At 44.2% G+C, this 12,890-nt stretch overlaps 1 protein-coding gene across 9 annotated transcripts in view; it reads right to left on the bottom strand.

The window, feature by feature from the left end:
* The window catches only part of PHC2 (polyhomeotic homolog 2), a 556,042-nt gene that overhangs the window by 100,212 nt on the left and 442,940 nt on the right, over nt 1-12,890 (bottom strand). The window contains exon 1 of one of the 9 annotated variants that reach the window (XM_085603962.1): nt 11,715-12,597. The exons of the other annotated variants lie outside the window; for them this stretch is intronic. The gene's annotated coding sequence lies outside the window, so the exon portion shown is untranslated. Of the gene's footprint in view, nt 1-11,714; nt 12,598-12,890 lie in introns of those variants that run through there. 9 annotated transcript variants of the gene reach the window in all.

The raw sequence follows: 12,890 nt of genomic DNA, 5'->3' as shown, positions 1-12,890 counted from the left end.
AAGGCAGCCCTAAGGGCAGGGGCAGTGTATATTAAAGGTAGAACATGTACTGGTGTGTTCTACATATCCTAATAGTGAAATACTTCTAATTTCGTTTTTCACTGTTGCAACGACTATTCTTCCCATAGGGTGACATGGGGATTGACTTGAAATATATTTTAAGTTTAATTTCCCATTGGGAGCAGATAGAGCAGTGAAGTTTGGAGTCTCTGAACTCATAATATAAAAGTATATATTTTGGTGAAGTTAATTTTTAAATTGAGTGTTTGAAAATGCCACTTGTGAGTATTTTCTTGTTTAACCATTCTATGCCTCTGCCTGTCTGTAGAATCCATGTCTGGGTTAGGGTGACAGTTTGGCTCTTGTGTGGTCCCTCTAGACAGTCACACAAAGGGAACGGAGGTGTGCCTTGCATATCCTGATGGGCCATCACCAGGCAGATTGGCCTTCCTTAGCTAGAGTGGTGGGACAAGTTGTCGCTGACACCTGAATAGGGTTGTGCCTGTCCTCACACAGAGCTGTCTCCATTTCCCTGTAGTGTGTCTGGAACCAGGTCAGTGAAAGGCAGGGTCTTGTGCACAACAAAGACTTTCCATTGAAGTTTGCCTACTTCACAGGCAGAAAGGACTACAAGTATTGGACCTCTGACAATCTCAAATCGGAACACTTCTGGACTGAGGAGATTCTGCCAGGAAGAAGAGCTTGATTGCTTTCATGAGATACAGCCACTTTGCTGGGTGCAATGCTGTGCTGTCCTGCTGCTTATGTCCTGGGAGCGAAAGGACTGGATTTTGCTTTCTGAATCCTGCTTCCGAGGCTTGTGCGTGCATACCTCCTGTTAGGAAGTCTCAGGGCCATCAAAGACTTCACCTGCATCTTGCTAACAGCACCTGGACCTCTATGCTGGGTGTCCCGATTGCCAAGTGAGGCCAAATCCAGTTTCTGGACCCTTGGAATCAAATGGTTGGTGCTGCAACCCAAAAAAAGCAACATCGAGGCAGTCAACAATGCCGCTGCCTGTACCGCAGCTAGGGCACCACTCGTTAAGTGCCTGACGCACCGCCCCGACCTTTCAGACAACAGTGCTTCCCACTGAGGGCACACCGCTGCCTGCACTGGAGCCGAGAGCACTGCTCATGGAGAGCACGACACACCGCCCCAACTTACACTGCAGCCCTGACGCCTGTCGACGCCAACGTCTCAACCGCATCATCGAAGACTAGATAACTGACGGGGTGACCTCCCAAATTCAACACCTAACTGTTGCAACTATACAACACTGTGCTGCCAAAGCTGCATCACCCAAACAGGGCAGCAGTAAGGAACCAGCGACGCATCACCTTCCGACGCAGGGCAAAGTTATTTGTTTTCATTGTTTTCAAGGTACAGTTACTTGGGGTACATGTGACTCCGTAGGCGGCCCACGCTTCTCGCAGTCGACGCCGAACTTCTGGATCAATACTCGTCATGACATCGAGATAGCCCCGGTTGGAGCTACTGTTTTCTAGGAGCTATATATTTTTACAGTAATCTTTTAAAAGTGATATATCGACTTGTGCATGTTGGATTTTTGTCGTTTTGGTCATATTTTATTCAGATAAACATTGGCTATTTTTCTAACCAGGTGTGGATTTATTTTGCAGTGTTTTCACTGTGTTACTGTGTGCATGTACAAATGCTTGACGAATCGCCACTGAGATACGCCTGGCTGCTCGTGCCAAGCTACCAAGGGGGTGAGCAGGGGATATCTTAGCTGCGTGACTCCCTTACCCTGACTAGAGTGAGGGTCCCTACTTGGGCAGGGTACAAACCACTGCCAACTAGAGACCCCATTTCTAACAATTCTCATTAAAGTAACTTGGCACACATGAGCTAGATCCCGTGCCTCCTATGGGCGCAGGGAAGTCAGTTCACAAACTGTGTAAAATCCATGTGGAAGCTCTACCCTATGGACTGATCCAGGTACCATCACATAACACAATGCACACTGTAATCCACTCTTCAAACAAGAGAGAGCCTCAGTTGTTCACCATTACAGGTTGTACCAGATGTGGTTTTCACTAAAGGCATAACAAACTGTGCCAGAGCCTGGAGAACTCATGCCACTTGGGACTAGCAGGAACTAAATAATAAACTAGCAGCACAGGCAATATAGAAGTGTATTCAAACTGACACATAATCTGACCTAAAAACGAATTCAAATTTATCAAGAAATATGTTAACTACGAATTGTATACTGCAATTTACTTGGTAGCAATACATGTTACATTATTATAATTATGTACTCAATATTGAAAAGTATATCCCTAAGTGAAGAGAAGACTTTATTAATATTCAAAAATATTTACAGGGAAATCTGTTAGAAAGAGAGCCCAAAAGTGGCCCTCTTTTTAGTCTTAATGCCACTCCTAACAGTACCCAAATTTAGCAGTTAGTTCAAAAAACCATAATATAAGGTGATGCAAGAAAGCAAAGAAGATTATCACAGCAATTGGAGGCTAGCTATATATGCTGAGATATCCGGATTAAGAACATATTTTCAACATGTAATTTTATGAGAAGTTTATCAAAAGATTAGAATCAATCCCAATTGTCACAGTTCTACATACACAATCTCATTTATAAATAGGAAACATATAAAGCCCCATTTTAAATATTCCAGAGATGCGAAGTTCACAATATTTAAATCAATTTGAGCAGTTCCCTTTGTGTACTTCCAAGTTAAGGACTAGTAAAATCATTCCACTAAACAACAAATACAAATATAGGAGGTAATATCTTCCAAATGAAGGTAGTAATGGGTAGTGTACCACAGACAAAATTCTTTTTTAGGGTAACAAGCCAGCCATCAGAACGGCTGAAAAGGGGTGCTACCCCGAAACCGGTCCCAGGATGCTTGTTTATGGTTGAGGGAAGACCTGGCTTGGCAATTTAGGCTGGACTGTTCCCATGAGGCACAGTGTCAAGACTGATTTGCATATAGCTGGGTCTGAACTGAGGTGGCGAAGTGAGCTAAAAAACGATGATGGATTCAACCCAGATCTGTGACTGGGGGTGAGTGTCTGAAAAGTTTCAGCGATCCGTCCATCATCTCCTTGTGTTTGCCCTTAGTTGGCAGGGTATGCCCAGACGTGGGTCCCTTGCTCACTTTGCCACTGGATTCAAGCTAGCCTGGCTGATGAGGGGTGTTACATCGAAACAAGTCCCAGGATGTTCGTTTCCGGTTCAGGGAAGACCTGGCTTGGCAGTTTGGGCTGGACTGTTCCCATGAGGCACAGGGTCGAGACTGATTTGCATATAGCTGGGTCTGAACTGAGGTGGCGAAGTGAGCTACAGAACGATGATGGATTCAACCCAGATCTGTCACTGGGGGTGAGTGTCTGAAAAGTTTCAGCGCTCCGTCCATCATCTCCATGTGTTTGAATCATAACGAATTGGCCCACAAGTGTTTCACAGGCTGCTTCTTATTCAACATCATTGGAAATCGTTGATAAGAATCAAATATTCTATCATAAACATGTGTAACTGGGGTAGCAACAGCCATTTGTAATGCACATTTGATTAAGAGTAAAGATACTCAGAGTTCTTAGAGAGCCCGATTGTGATCAACAAGGAGAGAAAGTTTACAATATTCCATGAGAAGAGTTTGAATTCTATAAAGGAAAGGGATGAAAGAATGTGCCATACTGAGGCACAGAAAAGGGTCAGGTCAAATTGAATGAAATATTATGAGCTTACCATACCCCAACATCCAGGGTCTGTGCAAGACAGGATTCAGTTCTATGCATGAGAAATGTATGCATGCAGCGCTAAATAATTGTAATCACTTGCAAATGGCTGCAACTGTTGCAGATCTCACTTCCCTGCGCAATCGGACTTTGCCCTGTTCAGAGCAAAGTCTACTGTGATCATTGTGAATTGTTGTTATACAATGCCAATGCTTTCTTCAAATATCACATTTTTTAGTTGGGCTGATGAGGGCTCTGTATTCACTTATCACACCCACCAATTCCCTAACTTCTGCTGCCCAATCGAACTTCACTTGGGCAGCGGCTAAAGCGTGGTTCTAAAGAATCCAGTCAAAAGCCCAGATTTCTTTGCTCACACCAGGTTATTGTTTCTTGTAGGAATGAGAGTGTGGGGTGTTAACCATTAACTGCTTGCAGCTGTCAGCCCCAAAAGGACTTATGGCGAGGTCGACCTCTGCAGCATGGGCAGGGGGTGGGGGTTCGGGAGATAGTTGAGAATTTAAGTCTGAGTGGTGGTAGGGAAAAAAATCTATTACATTAAATGCCTTTCAAACACAGGAGCTTTCAGTTTTGCATATACAGATTTTCAGTGAGGTAGAAGTGTGTAAGCCCCAGAAGGTAAGAGTTCCAGGCTCTGGCCGCACTCTGAAAATGATAAACTAATATACTGTTCCTTTTGAAAGGTTACGGGTCCTAGAAGCAGTGCTTCAGCATTACATAAAGTCTACACCCTCTAGAGTTCTTTAGTTCCGGAGCCAGGTGTAGTGCAATGGAGATGTTAAGGCCTTTTGAGTGATGCAGGCCATGTTGAATATAGTTCTGGCCACAAAGGGAAGCCAACAAAGCGTTAAAAGTACCAATGAGATATGGTCATTCCTTTTGGACCCAGAGACTAAATTAGCTGCTGCATGTAGAACTGCCTATTGTGGAGCATGGGGCAATCGCTATGAAGTTCAAAAAAAGGAATTAAAAGTACATTTTACCTAGACCTAAAGAGTTTCTACGTACTAAGAAATCAAGGCAGCGTCTACTAACTTCACAAGTTCGAAAAATAATACTGGATGAATATTAATTACTGTTATTCTCATTTTAATATACCATTAATCATCAAAAAGCTATTTGGTTTTTCAAGTACAGGCGCAACAGGTGCGGTGGTGCCTGGAGAAAGAGTTGTGAGGGACCAATCGCATCCCAATTAGTGTAGTATCTTTAACACTCACCAAGAGGATGTCACCCATTTGCCTTCCATGCGTAATGGCCAAAAAGAACCCTTGCTGCCCCAATGAATCATGTCTATCAAATATCCCAGTGGATTAAGTCAATGGCCCAATTGGACGCACCACAGCAACGCACTTTTTTCTGATAACACTATGTTATTGTTTTTGCAAACAAAACACATCATACAGACCATTTCAATTTCAGTGCATCAAGTATTAATGCACATAGCGGAACAGCACATTTGTTAGTGCAGTTTCATCCCGCATTCAGCAACACGCTTTTAATCATGCACCGAGCGGCACTAGGAAGCTGATGAAAAACCAGAGCACCACCGTGCCCCCATGAAGGCACCAATGTCTTGTATGAATTCGATCTACGAAGTAGGTCCTTACTCAACAATCAACAAAGTGGGGACAAAAAGCTATATAAATGTCAATACTTAAGGGAAGAACAATAAAGCGATCTATCTGACCGACACGTTCTCCCCGCGGCGGAGTTGGCCTTTAACTCGTGACTTCCGGGTATATGAACAGATTATGAACTTTGTGGGAAACAGTGGAAAAGACATAACCGGTAATACAGTTACTTGAAGTTCTTTCAGTCATATTTAGATGCGAGAAATAACAAGCGGAAAACGCTGTTGCTGCAGGAATCTCACGGCTGTTCTATGGTACCAAAACGCTCTTACAGGCCTCTGAGGATTACAGGGCATGTTTGGTATTACCAGAACAAATCCAAGCAGAAATTGCGTCGCCCGGTAATACTGAAGTTGTGTTTGGAATGGTGAGGCGTAAAAAACATGGACAATAAGCCAACTACAATAATTTTTACCTCTGTGCCCTTGCCGCCAGGAATTTTATTTACATAAAAACGAATAAAAATACCCAAACTGTAGCAGTATGTCTGGAACTACAGCGTCCTAACAGTGGGTTACATGAACAGCCAGACATGTGTAACACGTGTGCTGAAGGGAAGTAGGGGTGGTGCTTATCGAGGAAGCACCATTAGATCTGAAGACAAGTGGCTTGAGTTATACTAAATGTACTTGCTTAAACATGTGTAATGTGTGCGCCTAAGGAACGAAACCAAAATGTGTTTGTTCGCTCAGATTCACGTATGGCAAAGAGCTGGTCGTGGCAGGCCGATCAGGTGTTAGAGGAAGGGGTTGAATCGGAAAGTGAGGAGTTGGTAGAACAGGAGTACAGAAGATTTCTGTAGAAGTCTCCCAAGTTTCTTTTTTTTTTAGCCAAAAACATATTCCTATTCAAAGCAAGTAAATGGAAACTAATAGTATCCTACTATTTTGTATCTAAATGTCCTCCCTTCCATGTTTCCAATTATTGGCATTAGTGCTTTAGGATGTGGTAGGTCCAGAGAACCACTACTACTAGGTTCAAAAGGGGGGCAGCAATGGAGCACACAAGTGGGCACGGTCAGTGGGGTTCAGAAAGGATGTTAGTAACAGCCGTTAGGCTACATTGTAGGTGATGTGCCCAGTCACATAAATATTCCTGCCCCTCCCCCCCCCCCAAAGGTGTGACCCAGCCGTGAATGGTGGGTTACATTGCCAGTGACTATTTGTAATACTAGTGGAGCTTTACTAGAAAGTTGCATTTTTCTTTTGTTACCTAAGTTTACTATCCTGGGACCATCACAATTATTTTCAGCATCACCAAATGGGTCACGACTCGTGATATCGTAATCTAGGTAGAGCATCAAAGCCTAGTGATGGCCCACTGGGGTACCAATCAAAAGAATTGACAGACCACACCCCGTAAAGTACTTAAAGCAATGCCTCAGGTTTCAAACTCAGTGCTTTTGGGAAATTAAATTCAAGGACCCTTTTAAGCTTTCTAAAAGACCGTACAGTAGTCTCAAAGACAGACATAGGAGATAACAGAATTGCTGAGAAGCCCTTCTTAAGAGCTTACCCAACGAATACGCACATTAATGCCCGTCATCTTTTTCGGCATGAAGACAATCTAACAAACTACTTTCTTCAGTACTCTGAAGTACAGCAACTAAGAACGTAGGGAAGCATTTTGGATTTTAATTTACATCCCTCCATCAACAGTGGCTATCACATTGTTCCCAACCCCACAGTCCTAAATGCTGTACACAGAAAACTCGCTTAACTATATAACAACAAAAGTAATTGCATGTATAGAGCATGGATGACACAAAGCAATAGCGTTACAACTCATGGGCACCATGCTTCCAAGTTGAGTACCAGCGTAACTATTGTGACCTCAGTATACAGAATTTTTTTTAAATCATTTGTGATATTGCTTAAGAGGAACCCATCAATCTTGACCCTGCTCCAAAAGAATGGTCCACCCCGAACTGCCAGCTCTTGTTCCCTCTAAAAGGGAACAAGCAAAAACAGGCCGGTTTTGACCTTACGGTTACTCAGAGGTGCAGTACAATGGCACAATGTGGCTAGTGGCTACAAAATGCTATCAATATACCCCACCCCCCCCTCCCCGCCACCCCTGCAGAAAATGATAGACACACACTGATGTCCTTTGGGGGCGCCGGTTACCTCCGATTTGCACTTTGGTGCTACTGCTACCCCCAGTCCCCTCAGGGGCCACTGGGGCAGTAGCAGGAACACAAAGTAAACAAGGCCAAGAACCCTGCTTACTTACGCCTTGCTCTTCCTCTATCCCCTCAGCACCACAAAAGAGGCTGCTGACAGGCTTAAATGGTCAGCCCAGTGATGTAATTGGGGATCAAAGGTCATGTGATACCACCACTGGCATTTTGACAAATCCACGCCCATAGCACACTTTTACATCAACTTCCCAACAACAGCAGTAAGAAACGAGTCCTCCAAAGCAGACAGCAAAGTGAAAACAACGTGCTTGTCCTGGGCTGAATAGTGGCTGCTCTGGACCACAATTACCTCAGCATCCTGCTGCCCACTAGGGACGTACCACGCGCGCAGGCACACATATCATATTGTGCTGCCGTACAGAGCAAAGCGAAAGAGTATACTCCCAGCGACCGAATGCAAACAAAGGACGGGGAGGCACAGGAGAACGGCTGTTCTGCACCATAAATAAATTAACACGGGAGGGGTTGGTATTCAGATTGCCCTACGTGGAAATCAGACCACAATCTTGGCAGTGATTCTGGAAGGCAAGTAGGGCTATTGCGGAGTCAGCTGCAAGGCAGGATGCTAGATAGAAGAATTAAACTGCCCCGCCTTTTGGAGTTGCCCACTGGCCATCAATCCTCTCCGTTTCCCTGAAGGCCGACCTGCCTCCATTATGCAGATTAATAGCGCGCAATAAAATGTACAAGTACTGGGCCTACAGAAATGTTTACTTTTAATAATCGAGGGGCTGGGTTCTGGTCCATCAATACAGGCTATTGAGATGGCTGGCTAGTAAGAGCAAACTGAAGAGATCTGTGTGAACTTCAAGTCGGAATTCAAGTACGATTTACTCAGCATATGGTGTGGTGAATACGATTAAGTCCCACCGAGTTTTGTAATAACTTTCGTTACACAAGCACCGAAGGATATGAGTCATTTGGGGGGTAAGGCATGCTTGCAACACCTGTGATTGATGCTAGCATCAGCTACTTGCCACAATTAAATTTTCCGGGCAAAGGGCACCAGCACCCACAGAGGAAATACGTAAGCACTTTGGTAGGGCCGTGTGTCCTCACCCACCCAAAAACGTCACGGACAACTCATCAACATCCGCATCCTACACACCACGCTCTGTCCCAAAACAGAATCTCTGGTCTGCGATGAAGAAGTTAAGGAAAGTCATCGTCCAGACAACCAAAATAGGATGCGATACTAAAGACATATTGTATGCTATACGAGTGTTAGTTAACAGCAATCAATCTGATCCTTGATTTTTAAACATGAAATATTCCTGTAGCTTTGGTTAGTTTGAATGGTTGTACATTCGGGCCAACAGCGATGTTCTCACATTAACATGTTCCCTTTTTATTTTAAGCTGAATAATCACACATGGTATTTGTTCGTTTCTTTACTGTTCAATTCTATGTTTTTTTAAGTAGTATCTTTAAAATAAACGTCTTAATCCTTGACATTCCAAGTTGTTTTTTTTTTTTTAAAGTACAAACATTGTCCATCCAATGCAGCTAAAGGTCATGCGAAGGCACTCCATGCAAAGCCATCCAAAAGCGGTCAAAGGCCGGGTGATTACAAATGCACTACCTCTCAGATGTTCGTGAAAAATGTCTCATATAAGCAAGGGACTACGCATTTTGTGACGTGTGCTACACAATTAGCATGCATTGTTTGTGCAATGGCAAGTTTCTTGTGCGACACAGTGTGGCAAGTTACAAGTTACTTATGTGACATTGAATCTTTGCTTATTTTTTTCATCATTTTCAACCAGGTTACACAAGGATTCAGTGAATGAGCTGGGACTAGACTCCATGGATTTCAAGTCCAAATTTCATCTTGGATACCTCTGTGCCCCATGAGCTTGCATAATTAGACAAAGTTTACATATTTGTTTATGTGGCGTTCTATGTGCCACCTTTTAGCCATTGTAGAGAATGTCAACCCCTTGGTAAGAGAGAAACAACAGAAGCAAGTGGGGGTAGAAACTAAGAAGGGGAAGCATAACAACATGGGACAGGTTAGGATTTCTCATCAGTGGTATGGGTTTGAATAAAGCTGAAAAATAAATGGGTCGATGCATCAAGCTAGCTCAGTGGACCGAGCACCTGACATAGGGATCTATCTATAGGTCACACGTTTAAATCCCTCTAAAATGGAGAGTCAGTATGTCGTCTTGCCAAAGCCTATAAAACATGCATGAATCATCCAATGAATTTTGTATGGGAGAGCAAAAAGTATTATAAGATATTTGCGTTAGGTGTGGGCACAGTTTCACACTTCGCCCCCAAAGTTGTGAAAAGGTAGTAAATTCCACAACGTTTGGGATTTACCCAACTTCACTTTCAGGAGATTACCTTAAAAATAAAAAAAAGGTTTTGCAAGAGAAATTTGTCACAAACCCATTGAGGTTTTTTTCAGCAGAAGGCAGCTTTTTCTAGGTTTCTTTCTACAAACACAACCACAGCATAACTTTTCTCTTGCCGTCTATCTATATAAACTGATTAATATTTACATTGTAATATAAATTTTGAAAACTTCTTTAATGTGCGATAAAAAAAAAGTCATGACTTTATGGAGAAACTACCGACAACTTCGCACATCCCTACTCTGTATGCTAACTTCCCATAAACAATATTTTAAAAGACTCACTGCCTAGCAATCTACTAGCGGTTGTTCCAAAGTTCTAATTCATTACTACTGATAATGCTCTTATTAAGTGCTATATAAAAACTGGACATGTACAGTAGATTAACTGATATAGTCTTTCGATACTATACAAAAGTCAGTAGCCCAACACCAACTCATAAAGCACTGATTTTCAACTACATTAATATAGAGCATCATATAACCCTGACCAGTTGCCAACTCCCATTATGAATTCGGTGGAAGGATAGCAAGCTACTTGGTATATTGTGGGCTATGAGTGAGAGCTCTGTGGGAACTTTATGGGCTTCTGACAACTCCACACAGATTTAAAAAAAAAAGCCACTGCAGGCACCTCCACACCTAGTGACAACATTATGCCTGGAGAAGCAGCTGGGTGTAGGTCTCTGTACAAACACATCTCCTTCCTCTGGAAATCTCCTCAGTAGCCACTCCGACAGGGGGAAGACACCACCATATTCTGTAATCATATGAAAGAAGGGTCGCCTCGCTTTTGGACTTGAGTGACTTCCAGGTCCTCCAGTTGTCGCCTCTCATGCCCTCTCTCCTCATCGTACATCATGAAGCTTAAACTGGTTGCACTAGGGATTAAGATTTAAATCTAAATTAATACTGACTATGGGATGGGGAAACACTGATGCATTAACAGTGGAAGTAGGACTGGGACAGTTATAGAGATTCAACAGCTGGAGTAGGGTGACAAGGACTGTCCGCGCACATTTAGGTTTCACAGACAGTCAGGATTCTGCACCACTTGATGAAGCAGCAATGATGAGAGTGTCTCCCTTTGGGCATTTTCTGTCGAAGATCCAGGATGTATTGGTGCCATTGGGCAGCTATTGGGCCATGGACAATTCAGGGTGCATCTAGAATTGATTAGGTTGTCACAGGCGTGACAATTAAATGGTTGACAGAGTTGTGGGGGGCATGAGGGATTGTCTGGGGGGCACTCTGTGGACAGCCCAGCTAAAGGGTGGTGGAGTTTAAGAGCATGCTAGCCAGCGGGTCCAAAAGGAGTGATCGGGAAGTCAAAGTAGTTTAAAGGGACGTCTTTAGAAATGATGGGTCGATAGATATTAAAAATAATGAAGAACTAGTTGGTACAAGTAGAGGGGCGTACAGAACTCCTGGGGTACCGTCTCTTGCACACATTATTAATGGAAATATTAGGGGGTCCAGGATAGGAGCCAACCTTGATGACCACTTTGAGGGATGTGGGACAAGAGTTAATTATATTAGTATTTTAATTGGATTTAGTCAATAGGAGGGTGGAGATAAGTGCTGCAATGTGTTTACAATGTGCAGGATGTTTTCATTAAAGCAGCCTTTAGCGCACTAGATTGCAGGCAAGTGGTGAGACCTGACACTCACTGTGACGTTCGACCCAAAGGGCTGTGCCAACTAAGACAACCATCAGAGCTAAGGGCAGACATTGCACTACGGAAAAGCCAGATCATTTTACATTTACTCACCTGGCAGCTAAGGGCAGCCTCTGATGAGCAGCAGATCCTCGTCACCAGCCCACGATCCTTTAGACCAAAGGTTCTTCAATGCATCCCATGCCATAAGAGTCAGAAGAAAGAGTACTTGCAGTAACTCGCCCCTACTCCTGACACCGCAGCCAGGTTAAGAGGGCTCAACATTACAAATACTGCCGCCAACTCCAAGGGGCGCTGGGAAAAGTAAAACACGGCGGTGCGAAAGAGTTTAGCAGATTACAGCCTGTCGGAGAAATCCCAATTATAACGGAATCGTACAGGACCACTGTGAATAACTGGAATGGGACCACAAGTTAGTACATATGGTCTACCACTCATTAAGGAAGAGGCAATGGCCCGCTGACAAGCCCACGGTTCGGTAAACAATAAGTCTGAGTCAACAACCCAGTAACGAATGAACACAAAGCAGAAAACCGCCAGACCAAAACACCTGTTCCTTCCGAACATCCAAGCCAACTCCTGCAGCCGATTCTTCGCCTGAAACTTCCAGTTTGGCCGCCAAACGTCCCATTTAAGTTTGACTTCTCAGTCCAACGACAGAACTCTGTGATGGGAATAAAGAAAAACGCAAAAGGCTGCCCTCCAAAAACCTGCAGCACAGTACCCGTCCGGCGACCCCTTCGAGTTCTGCCTTCGCTCGACAGCCAGGATGAAAAGGGCAGGCTGCATTCAATCGCAGGAGTTGAAAGTTGAATTTCCAGACCGAGCTCAAACATGCAGATACAAAAATGAGTGAGCAGGCATCTAATAGCAGGCAGCTTTTGTTTGCCTGTATTTTGCGCCTGGCTCAGCGCAGGTCCAGCACAAACAATGCAGCCTACAGCGCCTTCTGCCCAGCCTTCTCAGGAGGACGCGTAAGAGCCAGGGAGGGAGGGCGTGGGCACTGGACTCTTTGTACGGGCTCTATTGAGAAAGCGCCGCGGCTGCCCATTGGCTCCCCCGTCTGCCCTCTAAGCCAATGAACGCCAGTTTAAGAAATGAAAATGCGGACAGGGATGCTCACAGAGAGGCGGAGGTAGGGAGAGGGAAGCAGAAGGGCAGAGGAGAGCCGGCAGCTGCACATGGGAAGGGCCCAGCTGTCCTGTTGCCATGTTGGCCAGCACGGGAGGAAGCGCATACCGCCTTAACTGCACTTGACAGAGATCCCTG

Source organism: Triturus cristatus, chromosome 1_2 (genome assembly GCF_964204655.1).
Source record: "Triturus cristatus chromosome 1_2, aTriCri1.1, whole genome shotgun sequence".
Classification (NCBI taxonomy): Eukaryota; Metazoa; Chordata; class Amphibia; order Caudata; family Salamandridae; genus Triturus; species Triturus cristatus.
The sequence above is the reverse complement of the archived record's forward strand: the minus strand, read 5'-3'. Positions and strand labels throughout refer to the sequence as shown.